The sequence below is a fragment of the Electrona antarctica genome (assembly GCF_951216825.1).
Source record: "Electrona antarctica genome assembly, chromosome: 7".
NCBI lineage: Eukaryota > Metazoa > Chordata > Actinopteri > Myctophiformes > Myctophidae > Electrona > Electrona antarctica.
Genome location: NC_136812.1, coordinates 13,200,246 through 13,221,847, shown reverse-complemented (window position 1 = coordinate 13,221,847; position 21,602 = coordinate 13,200,246). Strand labels below are relative to the sequence as shown.

Below are 21,602 nucleotides of genomic sequence, written 5' to 3'. Positions count from 1 at the left end.
GACATAGGATTTTGGTGAAAGAGATGCACCTGCACAAAAGCGCAGTCAATGGCGTGACGCATGTGTCGTTACGACCGACTTGTTTTTGTGACCCGAGAAGGACAGAGTACACACATGGCCTAGTTGCAAGATGGCTTGGACTGGGAAATATCGAATAACCTCTCTCTCTCTCTCTTCCATTTAGAAGTGCATTCTGCAGCATGGCATTCTGCCAGCTTGGTGATGATGGAAGGAAGCTTCAGGGCTGGTGGCCAGCAGGTTAACTTTTTGAAGCATACTTTCCATGTCTAGAGCTGTACTTATATGGAAATATAAGTATAATATGGAAGCAAAGATACGTGTTAAAAACGGAAATGGAAATAGTGGTGGTTAAGGGCTAGGGTGACACAGACGCGTTTCAGGTCTTAATGAAGGAGTGCATTCTGAAGCATGGCAATCTGCCAACTTGGTGATGGAAGCTTCAGGGCTGGTGGCCAGCAGGTTAACTTTTTGAAGCATAATTTCTCCAGAGCTAGGCTTATACTCGTCTAACAATAATCAGCTATTTCATTTTCGTTCAGCAAAGTATGTGGATGGGCACAGACATAGGCTTTTTATTTAACCTTTATTTAACCAGTAAAAACACTGCGTCTCAATGTGGCCTATTGCCTACACTTTATCAAATAGAGTGTGTGTGTGTGTGTGTGTGTGTGTGTGTGTGTGTGTGTGTGTGTGTGTGTGTGTGTGTGTGTGTGTGTGTGTGTGTGTGTGTGTGTGTGTGTAGATTATTTCTGACACTGCGCAAATGATTTATGTACTTAACCCATTTAGACCGAGTTAAAAACATTCACTTTGAAAGAATATATATATTCAAAGATTTGCGCCACATTTTTACGATTTTTCAAAAATAGCAGACCTACAAGCTTGTAGCGTGCCACTCGGTGGCGCGCTATGAGCTTGTAGATCTGCTATTTTTCAATAGCTAAATTATAACAATGTTTAAAACACCAAAAGGCGTTCCCGCCCAAAATGGGTTCAAACATGTCATGCACACTCCCAATAAGCCAAGAAGAACCAGCACCCCAAATTACTCGAATGTGCTACAGTCTATAACTGTTTACTATAGTCGTACAAAAACATAATACCTTAAGATGTCACTGTTTGTTTCATAAACATGATAAGTCTGTCATACCAGCTCTATTAGCCAGCTTCCTTCCTTGTGTTCCGACAGCTGTACCCTGGGTAGTCCACCCAGCCTGGCAGAGATCTCTTTTCTAGATCTATAGAGGGTATGCGCGTGACATCATCATCATCATCAATTCATCATCATACCCGGAAGTTATGATACGTTCTGGCCTTGACAGCCCAATGAGCCCATCCATCCATCCATTTAATTGCATTAAACAATGTTAAACGACGTTAAACATAGTCCGCATACCCCAACATGTATAGACTAGGAGGCAGACATGCTTTTATCCATTCTTTTGTGCATTTCAATCACACAATAATTCAGCCCACAATGAACTTATCTGTAATAAATATAATTACATTGAATAAAACATTTATTTACGTTCCAGGTTTTCAACTGAACTGACACAGCAGTTTGTTGGAAACAAGCATTTCAAATGCGGCTTAGCATGTGCATAGTTACGCATTTACTGAAATATTTTTGTTCAGCTTGAGGGATTGGTGTCAAAATGTAATGGACAAGCATGACATAGTAAAGGGGGGCTGGTGTGACATCTATCTGGGTGTGCCTCAGATCCGCCAGCTAAAATCCTGAAAATACCACAAAGTGCACGCCTCGCTATACACGGACTGACCTGGTCCACAAATCACGGACCTCGTTGGCACGAGTTATGTTATGTCACTTTTCCATACATAGTTCCGCCTCTACTCTTCTTTACTCAGTTTACTTTTACTTTGGTTTTCCACTCATTGGACTGCCTCTTACTACCTCCTCCCCCTGGAGATAGCAACACCCATGACAACTGTCCTGGCTGTCTCCACTTTAAAATAACAGCCCATCAAAACGCATTTCTGGGAAGATTAAAGCAAGAATTAGGCCATGCAGTTGCTCAACATTCATTCATTTCTAGTTCAAACATGTGTTAAAAGAGCACAACAACACACTGAGAACTACATAAATGTTCTATCAACTCAGTATCCATTCTGCAGCTAACATCTAGACAAACATAGTCCAGTCTAATCTCACTGATGTTGTTTGTTGTTGTTTAAACCGCTTTTCTAAAGCTCGTCGTCAAACTCCATCTCAAATCGTAGCTCCCAAGACCTTCTAAAAACAACCCCTTTACACCAGCAGATACACGACGTACACACAGCTTCTAATGTAACCTTTGTGTTCCAACTCAAAAAGAATTATTCTGTAAATGGCATTTCTGTGTAAAGATTGACACCAAATGATTGAAGGGCTTTTCAGACGGGAAGCGACTGACGCACATAATCATTCATTTTCATTGAGAGGCGAGGCATATAGGGAGACACGGGCAATCCGACAGGCGAAGCCACAAACGGGTGCACTATACCGTTAAACTGTCACGTTGGTTGTGGAGCTCGCTTCACGCACACACCTGCCAACTGGGTTGTGGTCAACATGCGACACGCAGGTCAGGCCTGTTACAATTATTCTAAATCGCAATTACTTTTCTCATAATCGTCATGAATCTACAAAAGCGTCTATTTCCGGTATTTTTGGGGGGTTATGCAATTATAAAAAGGTCACTCATTTTTTGTATATTCTTGATTACGAAGCCTAAAAGGCAAACAGAAATGTAATTTGCTATTCATATGTTCCAATGTTCAATGTCCAAAAATACATGTAATCATGACAGCCCTACGAACAGGACAATGATTTGACACAGCTGAAGCAGGGCCGTTTACTTAGTTGTAGAGCGATTGCCTGTATATTCCCGTCAGAAGAAGCGCAGTGCAACCCCACTGATCCAAGCAAGAACGCAGCCGCTGTGTCGCTTCCCGTCTGTAAAGCCCCCCCCCCCCCCCCCCCCCCTTCTGTTTTCCTTTTAAACTCTGACATCCAGCCAAGTGCGAGTCCATCTCAACGTACGTAGGCAGAGCTACATTTGTACGTTTTTATCTGTGTCTGCCACGTAACATAATCAGGGTTTCCCATACTTCCCTTGAAGATTCTTTATATATTATTATTATTTTTACATTTTATGTACAAACATATGTTCAAAGCGGTAAATCTTGATATTTCCTAGTCTTAGCTTGAATTGGTCTTACAGTATTTTGACTAGAGTGGGTCCTTATCCTGCAGGACAAGGAATGACGTAAGAATGTCCCTCTCACCTTCCAATTCTTAACCAGTCTGCATTTTAAAAGAACAGCTATTAGGCCTGTTATGATTCTCATCAACAAACAGCCAACGTAAACCAAATCTCACACAACAGGCAGATTCTTCAGTGGGCCACATATTAAATGCTGCCAGCCTGCCACCCTTCTACGAGATGTAAAACAAAAGTTCCCCTCATAGAAAAACCGGGAGTTTATAACCCCACACGCTTATCACTCAAAAACCACCATAATAATCTCCAATCATACATTGCTTCTGTATCAATAACATGTTAAAACCACAAATCCAAAAAGGTTTTCCACATCAAGTTCATCTTTTTAATACAAGCCTAAACGAGGCCATATGGAACAAGCCTATAACCAAAGCCTTGGGTCGTTCGGATTTAACACTGTATTACAGACAAACACATGGCTCTCTTTGAAGCAGTGCTGGGCTTTGGCTACGCCTGCACCACCAGTGTAGTGCAATGATCCCATGACATTTAGCCAGAGCTAAATGGAGCTTTCACTCTCTTATGAAGCACACACACAGGCTTGAGGTTCAGAGAGACGGCCCAGGGCTCCCTGCCTGCCTGGGATATATAGGCTAGTAACTCGTTGATTGCCAGGCAAACAATAAAACATATACATCAAGAATAAGATAAGAAAACTAAGACAATAAGAAAGCTTAAACACGTTAAATGAACTCGTTGACTGCCAGGCAAACAATAAAACATATACATCAAGAATAAGATAAGAAAACTTAAGGTGGCCTTACACTAGCCGATAATCGGGCATTTTTGACTCTCGGGGGGTGCCCGACCGCTCAAATCGCGATCGGGATCGGCCCGATCAACATCAAGAATGTTTGATATTTGCTCTGCCCCGCTCCGATTATCCTGTAGTGTGTGGTGCTATCAGATTTCAGATTGAAAAAAATCGGCTAGTGTAAGGCCACCTTAAGACAATAAGAAAACTTAAACACATTAAATGAACTCGTTGACTGCCAGGCAAACAATAAAACATATACATCAAGAATAAGATAAGAAAACTAAGACAATAAGAAAACTTAAACACATTAAATGGACACATTATTAACTCCTTTGCTGCCCCTAGTGTTAGCATGGTTGTACTGCCCCAGGGGCCGCCCGTCCAGGCCCACTCTATGGAGCTTGTTGTCCTTCCGGGTTAAACGGGAATGTTCCGGAAGTGGAACGACACCACACAACACAGCCTTTAGCTAGCAGAACAACCAGCTACATTTTCTCAGCGATGCGATACAAAATCACAAATGATTTACGATCGCCGGGTGCGTGCCGGCTCACCATGGACAGCTCTCTAACCTTTGGAGATACGGCGCTTTGAAAATCGGGTTATAATGGAGGCTCAACAGAGCTGGATTTAGAAATCGCATCGCTGCTGGTGAAGGAGGAGGGCTATTCTACCCGGAGCAATGCTAAAAGGTAAACAAACGGCCGGCGCGTTCATATATGGATTAAACGTCTGTCTACGCTTATAAGCATAGCTGGCATAGATAGCTCCCAACAGCCTAGCTACGTTTATAAGCATAGATGGCAAGAAAATAATTAAGACATTAATAATAATGAACAATGTTAAGTACACCTATGACAGGAAAGGGACATATTTTGTTCTTTTTCACATGTGTGAGAGAACCAGGGTTACGCAATTAAGTAACCTAATGTTATCAAGAATTGAGATTTCAAACACTGTCAGGCTAACTGCTGTCATTATGACAGTCACTGGTGGAGTAAACGTGACAGGGGGGTCAGGACAGATCCCTGAGGTGAGTCCGTGATAGAGAAACACAATTAATCTCACATCTGAGAAACGCAGCATGTAGGGGTGGCCAGGGGGATAAGCAAGCCAATTACAAAATTCAATTCATCCATGTGGTGGTTTTCGCACTAATGGCAGTAAACAACAACAAAACCCAACCACAAGTATTTTGAAATGTGTTAACTTCCTGTTGATTTGTCAATTTGCATCAGGAAGAAAACCTGGATCGGTGGATCCGGATCCAGATCTTCAAATAGTAAAATCAACAGGACGTTAACATTTTTCTAAAACAAATGCTCTATATTGTCTGAATCAACTTTGTTTGTGTTTGTTTATGTACTAAAAGAGTGACTTCAGCGTACAATGGAGCATATTTTGAATTATCAATTTCAAATCACTGGAGCAATTTTAAGCAATTTAAAGTACAGTATACTCAAGTCAAGTAAATGTACTCAAGTTACTTTCCACCACAGACTACAGGCCTGTAAACATCAAAGCCTCGTAGTGGCTGCAGTAGGGGCCTGGGGGAGGGGCGCTGCATGAGCACAGGAGCATTCTTTAGAATGTTGAACTTGACCCCTGGGGTAGCCCCACACACCACATGACGGCTGTCAACTCTCTCACTCTCCGCGTGTGTGCATGTGCGTGTGACTGCGCGCGTGCGTGTGTGTGTGTGTGTAAACGTACACACACACACACACACACACACACACACACACACACACACACACACACACACACACACACACACACACACACACACACACACACACACACACACACACACACACACACACACACACACACACACACACACACAAAGGACCTTATTGTACTGTTAGATCATCTAGATCTTTTAGAAAAAGAATTTACCCTTTCTAAATGAATAAAATAATACAAATATCAATCAAGGGTTAGGGTTTGTATTTGAATATCTAAATTGTTTGTACAGACACAGAGATACATGCCAGATGCTGGCAGCGATGATGTTTATTTATTTTATTTAGCACCTTTCAAGCTAGTAAAAACAGAAATCACCACAGCCCATCGACAGGGTTGGTGCCCCGTTCAACAGCCGACCTCTGCCAAACTCCACAACGCCCTTGAGGCAGTTTTATTTTCCCGTCTCCTGGTAGCCTGGTTTCCAGGGCGATTCGCTGCGTTCCCTGATTATTTTTTTCACTTCGCTACTCAGTCTGGCCAGCCCATAGGCTTATAAATAAATAGAGACGTCACCGAGAGGAAACACTGAAGCGGAATGGACATGGTGGCCGAAAGTAGGTACTGCAGGTCGAGCGGCTGGGCCCCGTATGGGTGCGTACGTGACGCACAAGCACGCACGCTCGACTCGCGGTGCTCGTTCATGCTGTCGGCCAATCGCGTTTGCGAGAGCTCCGTTGAATACAATTCTTTGACGTAGATGGGGCCCATCTGGGCTCCGCCCACCACTTCTCCAACGGGAAAAAGTGGTGAAAACGGGGGGGTGAAAGGGGTGAAAACGCCTCATGCGCTGGATGAGAAACTCCATGCAAGTGGATGGGAGGAGAAATCCGTTGCCATCTCTATTATTTATAACTCTATACACTGACACCACGGCGCGTAAACAGCGCCTCAAACTGTGACTCCGCCCACAACCGGGGGAAGTTGTGATTTGCGCTCGTTCACTGCAATGCAATTTGCGGCATTTTCAAAACAATATTGAGCAGAGTAGCGATTATCAACATTTTCATGAATGTAAAACAAAATGCAATGACATAATGATTGTAGATCTGCTATTTTCACTAGTATGGGTCCAAGGCAAATAAATGTCTAATCTCTCTTTTGGGTCTTGAACTAAAATGTTTAGGAACCTGACCTGGATTACAGATCACCTCACCAGCAGACAACAACAGTGCACCGGACTGTAGGCCAGGGCAGCCTGTCAGATGTGCTGGTAAGCAACCACAGCACTCCCCAAGGAACCATGCTGTCACCTTTCCTGTTCACTGGCGTCTACACCTGACCTGCCTTCCACTTCAACTCGAGTGACACCTACAGAAGTTCCCCAAAGACTCCTCCATTGTAAGGCTGCACGGTGAGTGCCTTTCACACAAGCAGTAACATGGAAGTTTTGTTTTCCAGACGTCGGGATTGCGAATGTCCGACTCACACTCAAGACCACCTGCCATTCAAAGAACGGCCTTGTCGCTGCCAGCTTTTTTCTGGTATTTTTGAGGTTTAATGTTTGTTTTTAGTTCAAGGTCTGTTTTAAAAACGCCATTGACAATGAAGAGAAATTAATGTTTGTTTTGTCCCTAACACAAACATTAAATCCCATTAGCAATAAAGAGAATGTTTTGACACCGTTTGTTTTACATCATCATTACATCACCTAATCATAGCAACATGAGTTAGACTTTAATATATTAACGCCCCTCACTTCACACGGGTGTGATTTTTTATTGGCGTTCGAGTTGGAAATATTCAACGAGCTCCGTGATTGGAATCGAACTGGATGTAAAGGTGGTTGCAGAGGGGAGGGGGTGGTTGCGGAGTTGGGGATATAAGGACGATGCTGGATGCTATCCTGGTGCCTTCCATCTATAAGGGCTTTGGTTTTTCAGTTTTGTTTATCAAAATAGCTGATCGACAACGTCAAGATCTACATTGTGTGTTACCAACTGTTCTTGTCTGAATCTTGTCTGGATTCTGGAGCACTTGCAGAAACACTAACACTACTAGGATGTACGACTACATTGCCAAACTGAAACAGATGGCTGTAAGGATCACTCAGACGATAGATTGAATATTCATCCAGATATACACATTATCATATTCAATGATGATACTTAGAGCATACACATAGCCAGTCTTATTCTTTGTTGGATAAAAATTAAAGGAAAAACAAAACATAAGAGTGCCTTATTTTTGCACTTCGCTGAATTGCACCCAGTGCAAATCAGCGAAGAAACACAGCAAAGGTCCTAAGTATCTTAGTAAGGTGTTGGGTCAGAGTCACCAGGACAGCTTCAATCCACCATACATACGTACATGATCTAGACCTGTAAATCGAAAATAAAGTATATTCCATTATTTGGTATTTTGATGGTGGTGGACACTAGGACTGTCCGACCAACACATCAAGATTCCAAAATATCTGCCGGTGTCGAGTCGGTCGGAACGATTGTCCAGAACCGCTCTGGACAGGGCCCCTTGCCCATGCTCCATATATAGAGCTGGCCTGTTCTGACATCACAACACTCAGACAGATACAGAAATCTCCATATATGGGACACAGATAAATGCGTGGAACCGGTACTCCATATTTGGAGCTGGCCTGTCATTATTCTGACATCTGCATAGACTCTTGGGAATGGCTGACAAAGAACTCCATATATGGGCAAAAAAGGGACACAAAGGGACATAATAACGGGGTGGGGAATGCATTTCCAACTTGCACCGTTCCAAGTAGGCCAGTGCCCAACGGGCACCGCTCTAGTAATCATAATTCAGTGACCCGCCCTTGCGCCCCGGACGAGACCCATATGTACAAAGGGTGAGCAGTGCACTCAGAATAACTGCAGTTAACATGTGAACACAGGAAAAAACAGGACAATGCCCAGCACAGAATAAATCACAGAGAAGATTGTGTGCACATCTCAATGCCTATATTTAGGCCAGGTTCTGGATGTCAGGCATCAAGGCAAACATCAAGGAAGAGGAAGAACACCCGCACACTAGTTTCTAGAGCTCCGAGACTTACTTTATTTAGAGGCAACAAATTGCAACGTTTCAACCTACTAGGTCTTCATTGGGCAAATATGAAGAAAAGAATAAATGAAATGTCATTTACAGCCTGGGTGGCTGCCTTAGTGCCCTAGCAATAGAGCACGTCGCAGTCCCGCCCCCGCCGAGAGGCCTGGAAAATAATTCCCCATTCATTTTCCCCATAGACTTTTCAAAAAGTATTTATTTAAAGACGTTTACGCCGTGCCGTCTCTTCTGGGGCTCTCGTCTTAATGAAAGGGGGCGGGACTAGTCTGCGGCGCTCTATAAAGAAAACAAGTGCATCCGTGTCACCTTGAGTGACAGGCTGGCCAGCCAATCATGAAAAGGTCGCGACTACATTGAGTCAGACCCCCTTCAGAGTCAGACCCCCTTCAGAGTCAGACCCCCTTCAGAGTCAGACCCCCTTCAGTCAGACCCCCTTCAGAGTCAGACCCCCTTCAGAGTCAGACCCCGTTCAGAGTCAGACCCCCTTCAGAGTCAGACCCCCTTCAGACCTGTACCATTATCTTGGTGCATGTGTAATGGCCATGGAGAATTTGATAATGGATGACTCATCTGATTAGATCACTTTCTTTCCTCACATATATCTGTAGACCAGTGCCTAAAATGGTAAATGGTAAATGGTGCATTTATATAGCGCCTTTATCCAAGTTCGCTTTACATAGATTGTGCATTACATTCACCCATTCACACACACATTCATACACCGATTGCGGCGGAAGCCATGCAAGGTCGGGAGCAATTTGGGGTTCAGTGTCTTGCCCAAGGACACTTCGACATGTAGCCAGGAGGAGCCGGGATTCGAACCGCCGACCCATGGATCATTGGATGACCTGCTGTACCTCTTGAGCCACAGTCGCCCAAGTCGCCCAGTGCCTAATATGATTCTTACACCACTGAACTCTGAAATGTGCATTCGGACTTACGGACTAGGTCGGGGAGTGGCTTATTGTCGGTATCAGTCCATGTTACAATGTGCTACACCCCTGGGAGATCATGGATTGCTGAGGTGGAGTGCCACACCTACCATCAGCTCCCAGTACTTCCTGATCGACTTGCCACACACAAGCCGTGCAGCTACTCATATGCTGAGTTGGCGGTGCCCGGGATCAAACCCATGAACTTGTGGTCCAAAGACGAGAGCTCTACCAACTGAGCTGCCTGTGATTTCAAGTTTAATACTTTTTAATTTGGGCATGATATGGCAGACAAACCAGAGGAACAATATTGCACTAAATGCTAAAACATAACAGGAAGTGGATCATTGCATGTTCTTTAGACAGATGCTATCGTTTATCTCCTGTCAGAGTTTCCTCAGGGCACTACTTTGCATTCTCTGCACTCTATTGAGGTGCCTAGTATTTACCTTGTTGTTTATTGACTAGAGATCCTACTTACTTATTCTGATTTCTCACAAGAATGTCACTCTGGATAAAGAGCATCTGCTAAAATGCCAACATAAATAGATTCTACTCCCCCTAAAAAATGTGCATGTGTGCCAATGAACAGTCTCGCGCTTCTTTGTCATGTGGAGGGCAGATATGAGACCATAATGGACTGGAGATTGTAAAGTGCAATAACCCTGACGGGCAGGCTGATAACGCAACGCAAAATCCAATGACATCACATGCCCATATATGGAGACAGAGATCCCCAACAACAGAGAGAGGGTTGAGAACGGGAGGCGGTGGGTTCGAGGGAGTAGTTGATACTAGAGAGGGGAGAGGATAAGGAGGGAGAGACAGACTTGCGTTTGACGTCAGACCACCAGTGCGCCCTCAACGAGAGAGAGAAAGGGGGAGGGAGGGAGGGAGAGAGAGAGAGCCTATTTCACCAACACGATTGTTAATGCTGGGTACCATGACCTGAACGTGCTTATCGGCGCGCAATATCCCCGACAACAGCAGTCAAGCCGATCATGCAGCATGCATGAATGCATGAAGCACAGTTTCTGTCTGTCGTATGTCAAAGAGCCGTGGCGGCCACGCAGGTATACCCAACCCATATATGGACTGGACATGCCCAACCTGTCACATCACATTAATTAATATACATGTTCCTTCATATACTGTGTCTTTATTGAGATTTTATTTATTGATAAACTATTATGTTTGCCGTTTGCTCTATACCCTGCCAGCAGCTCAGTAGTTAGTAGTTAGGGTTTTATTTGTATTATTTATTTTAATTCTTACTTGGATCGGATTGATTCTCGGCTCTTACTTGTGTGTTTAATTCTCACGTGTTCTCCTGCTATGACACTATGACACCTGAATTTCCCTCTAGGAATCAATAAGGTTTTATCTTATCGGTCTGTTAAGTAAAGTGTGCCAAAGGTGGCTGTTATCAGTCATAGACAGAGACATTGGTACATGGGAATATAGAGAGACAAGTAAAAGGTTAACCATGCGTCCAAAATACTCTACACTTGTCTGGAGTGAGTCAGAGGGGTGGGGGGGGTGGGGGGTTGTGGTGCATCGGAGCGAGCGTGTTACATTTGGGGCTATGTTGCTATGTGCTGTCTAGGGATGCACTGAATGGTAAATTCTTAGCCGAAACCAAATACAGTAAACAGTTGGCACGAAAACCAAATAGCTGAATATGATTACCTTGTTGGAGAGCTACCTACAGGAATGTGTGTGCGGCGTTGTGCGCCACGCTTGAAGCCGCATTTTGATCATGCCATCGCAACAAAATGGCGGGTTCCGAAAGTTAACCCCAGTTCTTTGACTATTCGGTTTCAGCTTTAAAATCAACCGAACCGAATATCGAATATGCTTTTTTTTGCCACTAATCGGCTGAATAGTTTCGGTGGCCTAATGTTCGGTGCATCCCTAGTGCTGACATAGTAACAAAGGCACACTTTGTTTGAATAAAGTTGACACAGATTTGACAGAAATTCAATTTGTAGACACGGATGTTGGAATGTGTTGAAAACACGGGGCTCATTTTATGAGTTCCATATTAATAATACAAAACAACAATTAACTTTTTCATTCGAAAAAAAACGTCATTTTCGTCATCAGACACAGCCGTGCAACGAAAGTATAAATGAGCTGCATATCAGACAGCTGGAACACACCATCTGCATTTCACTCCTCGTCTCTCCTGCTCTGGTCCCCTCCCTCCCTCCCTTCCCCCACACTTCCAATCCTACAACGCTGACGAGCACTGCTTACATAACTGTACTACTACTACACACTTCTCTCTCTCCCCGTCCCGCTCACTGATTTGGGATGTCGGATTGATCAACGTGCGCAGTGTAGATAACGTGAATCGCCTTCCTACTGCATAACTAACCAGAAACCCCCCAGTGGTGTTCAGAGGTTAACATCGAGCGTTACTCTAGTCTGGACATGACATATCTGAGATGACCAGATGTAGACGACTGGAATGGAGTGTAAAAAAAGAATGCACAGCATTCAGAAACAAATGAGCTAATCTCATATCCTTGCTGTTTTTTTTTAATGAACTAAATTAAACACATCTACTGGACATCTTCATATTCCAATTACATTACAAATTCACAATGTGATCTTGTATCAGAATCAGAAATGCAGATACAACTTTTCCCAATTGTAGTTTCCGAGTATATGCCCTCATTTATCAAGCGTGTATATTCTGCCTGAAATTCGAGGGTGGGTTTTTGGCGTACGCCCAAACCAAACGTGGCATTCATGAGTTGATCCTATACAGCCGACCCTAGCGTATACTGTATTTAGTCGGAGCTCTGATAAATGTCATGGCTGAAACCTACTGTCATTTAAATAACACGACCTTAAATATTCTCGAAACGCCCCGATTTTACGACATGAATAACCGGAATACGACCAAACAACTTATGGAAAGCAACAAAGCATAGTTATATGATGAAAAGCCAATAAAAAATGAGTTTCCCCCGCTCGGCACCCCCCCCCCACACACACACACACACACACACACACACACACACACACACACACACACACACACACACACACACACACACACACACACACACACACACACACACACACACACACACACACACACACACACACACACACCTTGCACAACTGACAACTGTGTGTTTTATATTAAATAAATAAAGATATATTAGTATAACGAAAACCTGAACCATGAATTAAATAATAAATAGCTGTACGCGGTGTCTGTCCCATCTACCTACGTTGTTGAATAACACCAATCACATCGTCATAATTGGAATAAGTTTAGACGCGCACAGCACTGGCACGGCTGCACACTGCTGTTTTGCTAAATAAAGTCTAGTCCTGACTCCTGCATCTCCTCCTGTCTGACCTGTCCTGTCTGTCACTGTGGTCCGTGACATCACACGGTTGACACCACGTTTATGACAAGATAGATAGGCTGCAGTGGCTGGGGTTGTCAATTATATAAATGTTTATGGAGTTACTGATTATATGCGTAAACATTAATGGGGGCTGGTGTGTGGTGGGCTGGTTGGGTTACCCATCTACTGTATCTCTCGATGCGGTTGACACACACGTGTGTGTGTGTGTGTGTGTGTGTGTGTGTGTGTGTGTGTGTGTTGTAAAGCTGCAAGACTCACAAATCCTGTTTTGTTTTCTAAATGAAGGTGTTGTAGGTGTGTCATAACAGACCAAATAATTAATTTATTCATAACAGAAATATCTCCGCATTTACTTCTCTATGGCATCAACATTCAGGGTCTACCGTCTACTGACCTGACCGTGAGGACTTTTACTTATGATGGAAAGCAAGCTCCTTGAGGTTTTTGTTTTGTTCGTTAAAGTCGGGGTGCAATGGCTTTCTCCGTCATTTTATTTTAAATTTTTAGTCGGACACGGAAGCCTGTGTGTTTCTGAACCAATCAGAACATCACGTCCCTTCAGGCTATGCGACGTAACTACGGTACATCCGCGACGCATGGATTTTTTTTGTTTGTTTACAAATGAGAGACAGATGACCAGTAAAGCCTGTTTGCTACTACGCTGCTTATTTCTAACCCAAGATGTTTTCAGATACATATTTTAGCGTGCTGATATAAGTTTAAAATGAGTAATACACTGTCTGGATCTGGATGTCATCTTGAATGAGATTACAAATTGAGTAGTTCTGTAATAAAAATCAGCTGTGTTTGGAGGAACGTGCAGCAATGGGAATCAAAGAGGTGAATGAAATCAAGGTTCTTTCGTGCACGTTTTCGTTCAAAGGAAGTATTAAAATTGGCTTTTTATGGACTTTTGATATCAAAATATAAAACTTTTACTTTTCCCATTGTTTTGGCATCTATTGTTAGGTATGCCCTTATGATGACCACGGATATGCTCTGAAAGTGTGGAAAAACGTATTTTTTATTTCACTACATCTTTAACCAAGACGTGGTCCCTTCTCCTCCATTGTTTACAAACATTACAACTTCTTGAAGCCTCAAAATGCTTGTGTTTAGTTAGGCTAAGGTTTGGGACAATATGAAAATGTCATGTCATCATTATTGTGGCCAAAATTATTGCGTGATATTTAAAAAATGCTTAGAACTCTTAAAATACGTCAACGTGGCATTCATCAAGTGATCCTATACAGTCGATCCTAGCGAATATATGGTCGGAGCTTTGATAAATGTCACGGCTGAACCCTACCATCATTTAAATAACACACTTAAATATTCTCGAAATGCCCCGATTTTACAACATGAATAACCGGAATACGACCAAACAACATATGGAAAGCATGATGAAAAGCCAATAAAAATGAGTTGTAAAACTCTTAAAATGTAATTTTAGTTAACCACCCCAGAATCCATATTGTGGGGGCGGACTAACTCAGGTCCAGAGTATATGACAGACAATTTCACAATATATTTAAATCTCTGACTATTGTGAACCATTGTTTAGCAGACCAGTTAGTAGTAGGTTAAAAACCAATAATGCCACAGTAATTATTAGGTTTAATATGATCCAAGTGAGATGAACCTAACATAACAGCAACCTAATATCTGAAGACACAGAGTAAGAGGAGTTAAAGAAGCAATCTGTCCTGTTGCTTTGTGCATTAGTCTTAACCTTAGGTTTGCTCTCCTATATGGAACAGATAAGGATATAGAGCACACAGTATGAAAAGCACAAAGCCAGGCATTCTCCAACAACAATCACTGAGAGAATCTAACATTAATAACCTTACACAATGTAGTATTTACTATTTATGCCCAACTTTGTACATTTTAAAATATGTCAATTGTTTTCTGTGAACCACACACTGTGTTGCACTTCTGCAGTAGTAGTAGCCTATATATACATGCATGCTATATAAATAAAGTTTGATTTAACCATAATTAAAACTGTTTCCATGCAGGCCAACTTTTCTAATGAGACTGTAATTAGTGTAATAGGAACAACACAAGGTAGGAAATGAAAGGAGAAATGGAAACCCAAAGTATTGTGTATCAATTATAAATGGAAGTTGTTGAGTTTTACTTTAAACTAATTTAAACTAATAATGAAAAAAACCACAACCAATATGCATCATATCTTCAGCCTGCTTTCACATAGTTAACCAAATAATTGGCTTATCTTTGACTGGTACACTATGTCAATGAGTTGAGCTTCACAAGGTTGGCAAGTGTGTGTGTGTGTGTGTGTGTGTGTGTGTGTGTGTGTGTGTGTGTGTGTGTGTGTGTGTGTGTGTGCCCCTCCCCCACAGCCAGCTGCATGGCACACTGGTAAGCTTTGATTCAGGTAGTGTCATAATGTACAAAACAAAAACAACAACAACAAAAACAGCATAATATGATTGCGTTTATTCACCGTAACTTTACAAATACCCCTGTTTAAGGCTATGTTATGTTGTTATGCTAATTAGAAGAGAGGAGAAAGTAGACGTTCATTTGCACACTTATCTACAAACAGCTATGCTGTAAAATATATTAATAGTTACAAATAAAAAGTGTATTGGGTATAATTTAAATGTATAGAATTATATCCACTGATCATACAGTCAGCAATGACCCGCGTAGAACATGAAAAAGTACCGATAGTACTAGTACAAATACACTTGACAACTAAGTTGTAGGAGTGAAGTACACACACAAACACACGCCACACACACATACTCACTGCCGCGCGCGCACACACACGCGTCCATGCCTGGCGCGCGCGCACTCACGCGCTGACGCTGCCCATCCCCCACATCTGAAGAAAACATCAAAATAAACGCACTAAACGTCGCAATAATCGGCCCAGGCCGTCAACACGTGATGGTATTTAATTAATGCACACGGGGGCATGATTTATAATCGCTATTATCAAGTAAAAATACAAGAAACAGCTTACCGGAGGTTCCAAATCACACAAGGGGTGCCTTCTCTTCTGTGCTCCTAATATGGAATCTCCTCCTCACACCGCTGTTTTCTAACTGCAATTTAGCCTCCGAAAAGCGTTATAACGGCCGTCCGACCTGGCAACCCGGTCCTTTAACTCCTCAATGACGGCTGTGTTTTGAAAACGCGGGCATATGAGTTGATAAATCCCCTTAAAAATGAGCTGGAAGAGCAGTTGGGGTAGATTGTAGGGTTGCTCGCTAGTGGAGAAAGAGAGCCAAACGGTTCAGAAGAAGCCAACGGCTTCAGACTGAAACACAGTGGAGCTGACCCGGCAGGCGAAAATGAGGCAGGCCTGGGCATTTCTCTCTGCAGCTCTCATAGCCGAAGGAAAGACACTCTACTCTGGTCACATAAACATCAAAATGGGTGTCGCAGTATGAAAAAAGTACGAGCCAGGCTCGGTTGTACTTGTAACGCCTAATAATTCAACAATTAATTTTAGAATAATGAAGTTATACTATTGCTCAGTTACTATAAATAAGACCATGTTTACTTATTAAGATAGTAGGCTAAAGGGCATTAAGCTTTATTATTATGCCCTAGCTTCATGGCTTTGGCAATCTCAGTTGTTTTTCATTGAAGCAAGTCCATCCATCTCTCCAGTGAAATATGCATAGGCTAATTGTCAGTGACAGTAGCAGACTGTTTTAGTTAGTGTGGTGGGGCAGGGGAGGTATTTCACAGGAGGCTACATTTGACAATGTACTGTAGCCTATTAGACAGGAGCAGAGGTGGAAATAAAATGTACTCAAAACAAAGCATAGGCTATAATAGCTATACACGATACACCTTCAACAAACAAAGCACGTGAAAAACATTTGCACATCCTTTAACTGTACACAGATGTATGCACGTACACATACGGGGATGCCATGAGACTTATAATTCAATGCTGGTGGCATGCACAGTGCACATGCCATATAAACACACACATACATGCATGCACGAGCGCACACACAGTCTCTCACAAACAGGCACGCACACACACACGCACGCACAGCCGCGCACACACACACACACACAGGCACCATTGAGGGAAAAATACACAAACAAAAGACCATGTGGATAGGTAGACTAATGGCTTTAAAACCTAAGGCACATGTATACAGCTTGGTCAGCCTGTACCGTACATTCAGACACAGGGCAGAGACTATACAGTAGGAGGTGTGTCCCTGGTTTAGCAAAACAAAATGGTTGGGAGTAATTTTAGAACAGCACTCATTTGAACACCATATTCTGCATTCTTGTTTGTGTTTAGGGAGGAAATGTGATTATATCGCGGCGGTAGCAATTTTCTTGCTTTGGTGGCCCACCGCTGCTGAAACAGCAATCTCTAGAGTGAACTCTCTCCAGCTAGTGTGGCAGCAGGGAGAGAAGAGAGACCAAACTGTGGGCTTGCTTGAGCACTTAAAAGGCCGCCCAGATCACTGCCACAGACCCACAGTAATGGCTTTTAAAGAGAGGGGACCATGGAGCACACTTCCTCACGGCACACTCCTCAGCCATACATGGTGGGAATACAGATATTGCAGGGTTTCCTTTGTATTCATTCAGCCATGATGTTCCACGGCAGCAAGATCACTACAGCTTAATTTATACTCCATCACACTACGGTGTACAAATTAGGCTTATACCACTGAGCTGCTGACAGAGAGAAAGTGAATTAATTTAAACAAACAGGTGTAATTGTATTGGTTATTAGAACTGCTATGTGTTATTGACATGTTGCTGTTGCTGCTATGATGCGGTATACATGGAAGATGAGGACCAAAGCAGAGACGGACTAAAATAACCCTCCAAGGGCCACTGTTGCATAAAATTACAGAGCAAACATTGGATATAGTAACATACTTCACCAGGGCTATTTGGACACAATGTACAGTAAAGCATTTTTGTTTTAAAATCCTAGATAAATAGATTCAAATCACTCAGGTATTAGTTTCGACACTTAAATTGTTTTATCAACATTACTTTTGGCAAGGAATTTGGCAAGGAATTACCAGTAAATGTGAGTGTGGGGAGGCAGTAGACTGAAAATATGGCCAGTATAGCCATTATTCTGTGGAGGTTGTCGTTTTCAGGTTTGTGTTTTATTTCTTTTGGGAGTCTTCTTTTCAGCTGTGAATTTCACCAAATCATCCACAGCAATCAGGTTGCTTTGATGTTGTGCACCAAATATAGCAGATCTACAAGCTCACAACGCAATTGGCTATTAGTGTGCGACAACGGCACGCAGTAAGTATAACTCAGGATTTGCATGTTTGCAGAGAGGTCGCTCGTGGTGACAATTCAACACACAAAGGTACTAGCTTAATTGTGCTGATTGATCGGAAGAAATATCGGTAACACTTTACTTAATGGTCGCCTCTATAATGCATTATAATACATTTATAACGTATTATAACTGCTAGTCATAATGCATTATTATGCTAAATGGAACAGCATATTATAACTACCATCACTTAGTCAGTTATAAAGGCACATATAGAAATTATGTAACGTGTCATACGCATTATAATCAATATGTTTATTATATCAATAATATTCTTATGGCTTTGAGACCTTTAAGTAAAGTGGCCACAATTCATTGAAAACTACGTATGTTAAGTGGGCTTGAGATATATTGATTCTATAGGCTTCTTCAGGTCTCCAATGGGTGGCTTTTCCATTGATCAAGACAAATTCTGCTCTCTTTAAAAATAATCAAAATCCTGCATAAACCGAGTTAAACCATATAAGCGATTAGTGTTGAAAGTTTACAGATATGTCTGCAGCATAGAAAGCCAATTTCCTTAAGAGAGTGTTCAGTGTAACTCAGCGTTATGCCATCCCCCGACCTCACATCACCCAGTCAGCCCGAGGTGGCCCGACCAACCACAATGCTCCCCAGACCCGGCTCAAATGTGAGCAGCAGAAGTATAGTGGTCTGAACAACAGCTCCCCCCGCTCACTAGGAGAGACCCCTGGCCTAGACACACCTCCAGTGGTCACTTCTTTGGGCCGTTGCATATTCACAAAGCCTGCCATTGATTTACCAGCCTACTCATCCCCTGTCATGACTCCCCCTGCCTCTTTGACCTCAGTTTGTTGACCCCGTGCCGTGCCCCACCAACACCAACCACCCCCAAGTTGCACATAGCCCCCTCCTCCTCATGCCCACTTCCCCCATCCCCTCCTGTCCACTTCCCCCATCCCCTCTCTCGTGTCTCTAATCCAATCTTTCTTTTCACAACACCACCAGCACAAGTAACCAAATATTCACAAGAAATGTTTGTATACTAGTGTCCTGCATATTGCACACAGTGTGCAGTGATCTTATCACTTTGCTCGCAGCCGGCTGACGCATTTGGCTATTTCCGTCGGTCATGTGCTTTCATCATGTGTCGGTGTGGAGAGCCTCCATCTTTCAACCCACATGGACGGTGCATGTCTCCACACCACCCTGACACTTTTCATCCTCTCCCCCCATTCTTCTCCCCTCTACTCTGACCCCTCCTCCCATCCTGTCTGTCCGCTTTTTTTTTTTACTTGACTCCTCCCCCTCTCCACCAGACACGGTTTCCTTGTCAAACTGAGAGGTTTGTCTTTGCTTTTTTATATTGTCACTGCCCAGCAATGACCAGACATTAGCACATTAGCATAGACACATGCACAAAATGACTCACATAAAGTCAAAGACATAGTAAAGCAAAGTACATAGTAAAAACTTAAACTGAGATAGAGTTTAAAATGGCATGGACCCAAGTGTACCCTTACAGGTCTGTATATAAAATGGACCCTTATTGACCCTTTGGGTTCAGTTAAATTAACAGTGAGGATTTTACTGTGTAAACGCACGCATGCGCGCGAGCACACACGCACACACACACACACACACGCACGCACGCACACACACACACTGTCACACGCACGCACGCACGCACGCACACACTCTCTCTCACTATCTCTCTCTCTTTATCTCCCTCTCTCTCTCTCCCTTCACCAGTTGAATTATATTCAGCTATGTCTACTAACAAAGGATACGTAATACTTCACTCATTTTAGTACTTTGACAATGACAAGGCCCTAACAGCACATGACTCCATAATACATCTTCATAAAAGCTCACAGTAATGGCTGCACGCTCGCTCCGACTGAGCTATAATCTAACCTCTATGGTGGAGACTGGAATGCCATGGTTGGCTGATACAGATAAGTCATTAAATTATTTAGCAAGGGGAGAGATAAAGAAAAAAGAGACTGAATGTAGCGAGTATTGTGTGCGTGTGTGCATGTGCATGTGCATGTGCATGTGTGCATGTGCGTGTGTGTGTGTGTGTGTGTGTGTGTGTGTGTGTGTGTGTGTGTGTGTGTGTGTGTGTGTGTGTGTGTGTGTGTGTTAGCAGTGAGTTGAGAGCAGACATGCAGTGTTGAAGAGGGTGAGTAGTCTATACCAGGGCCATAGAGTAAGACAGAGTTACGACATTGAGGGGGCAGAAAACTGAGCTGATTGATTGATTGATTGATTGATTGATTGATTGTATTAACAGTTTTGGAGAATTACAGTACATTTCAAGCACAACTCAATACAAGACTGTTAACTGTGGACGGCACCATAAAGCATTACACTTTTTTACAATAGGGTCCACCATGGAAAAAGGGGTGGGTGGGGGATTCAGATTTTACAGGGGCCAGTTTCGAATTGCAGCCGTCCGTAGGTGCCCTTTGAGAGCGGTTTTGAAGGAGTCAAGGGATTTTGCATGTCTTAATGACTGTTGGTAGGGCGTTCCACATTTTGGAGGCATAGGAGCGAAAATAATTTAGTTCCTTGTTTGTGCCGAATCTGGGTTGCTCATGGTTTGTTGAACTCCCTCTGGTGTTGTGGGTGTGGACTTCATTGACATTAAGGAAGTATTTAGGTACATGGGTATCTTGGTGGTGTATTGAATCAATGGATCGTGGACCAGACCCATTGCAAGATGCTGTACTCTGTCGTCAACCCCAAGCCATTCCAGCCTGTCAAAGTGGGCAGGGGTAAGGTGGGTTTGGGGAGTGAGGCCAAGTAGTAGCCTGACCAGTTTGTTTTGGGAAGTCTGGAGCGCTGTTCATGCAGCCTGGACAGTGACAAGCTGTCACAAGCTGCTTATATTACTTGTTTACGTTTTTGCCTCCCCTCAGTCAAGCAGCTTTTTGTGTATTATTTGTAGGGGTGTAATGATACATTTTAACAGCAATACGATACGTATCATGAATGATACATGGTTGACGATACGATACATGGACGATATAGGTTCATTAGTGTGATACGATACGATTCAATGATTTTAAATCAATACAGTAACTATTTAGCAAATACATTAAATACGTGTGAAACTTGTGGATAGTGCGTTTCTTTAAGGAAAATATTTAT

At 42.9% G+C, this 21,602-nt stretch overlaps 1 protein-coding gene across 5 annotated transcripts in view; it reads right to left on the bottom strand.

The window, feature by feature from the left end:
- The window catches only part of LOC306926779 (F-box-like/WD repeat-containing protein TBL1XR1), a 59,889-nt gene extending 43,468 nt beyond the window's left edge, over nt 1–16,421 (bottom strand). For all 5 annotated transcript variants that reach the window (XM_079506212.1, XM_079506210.1, XM_079506213.1 and 2 more), the window contains exon 1: nt 16,164–16,421. The gene's annotated coding sequence lies outside the window, so the exon portion shown is untranslated. The remainder of the gene's footprint in view (nt 1–16,163) is intronic.
- Between the last annotated feature and the right edge of the window lie 5,181 nt (nt 16,422–21,602).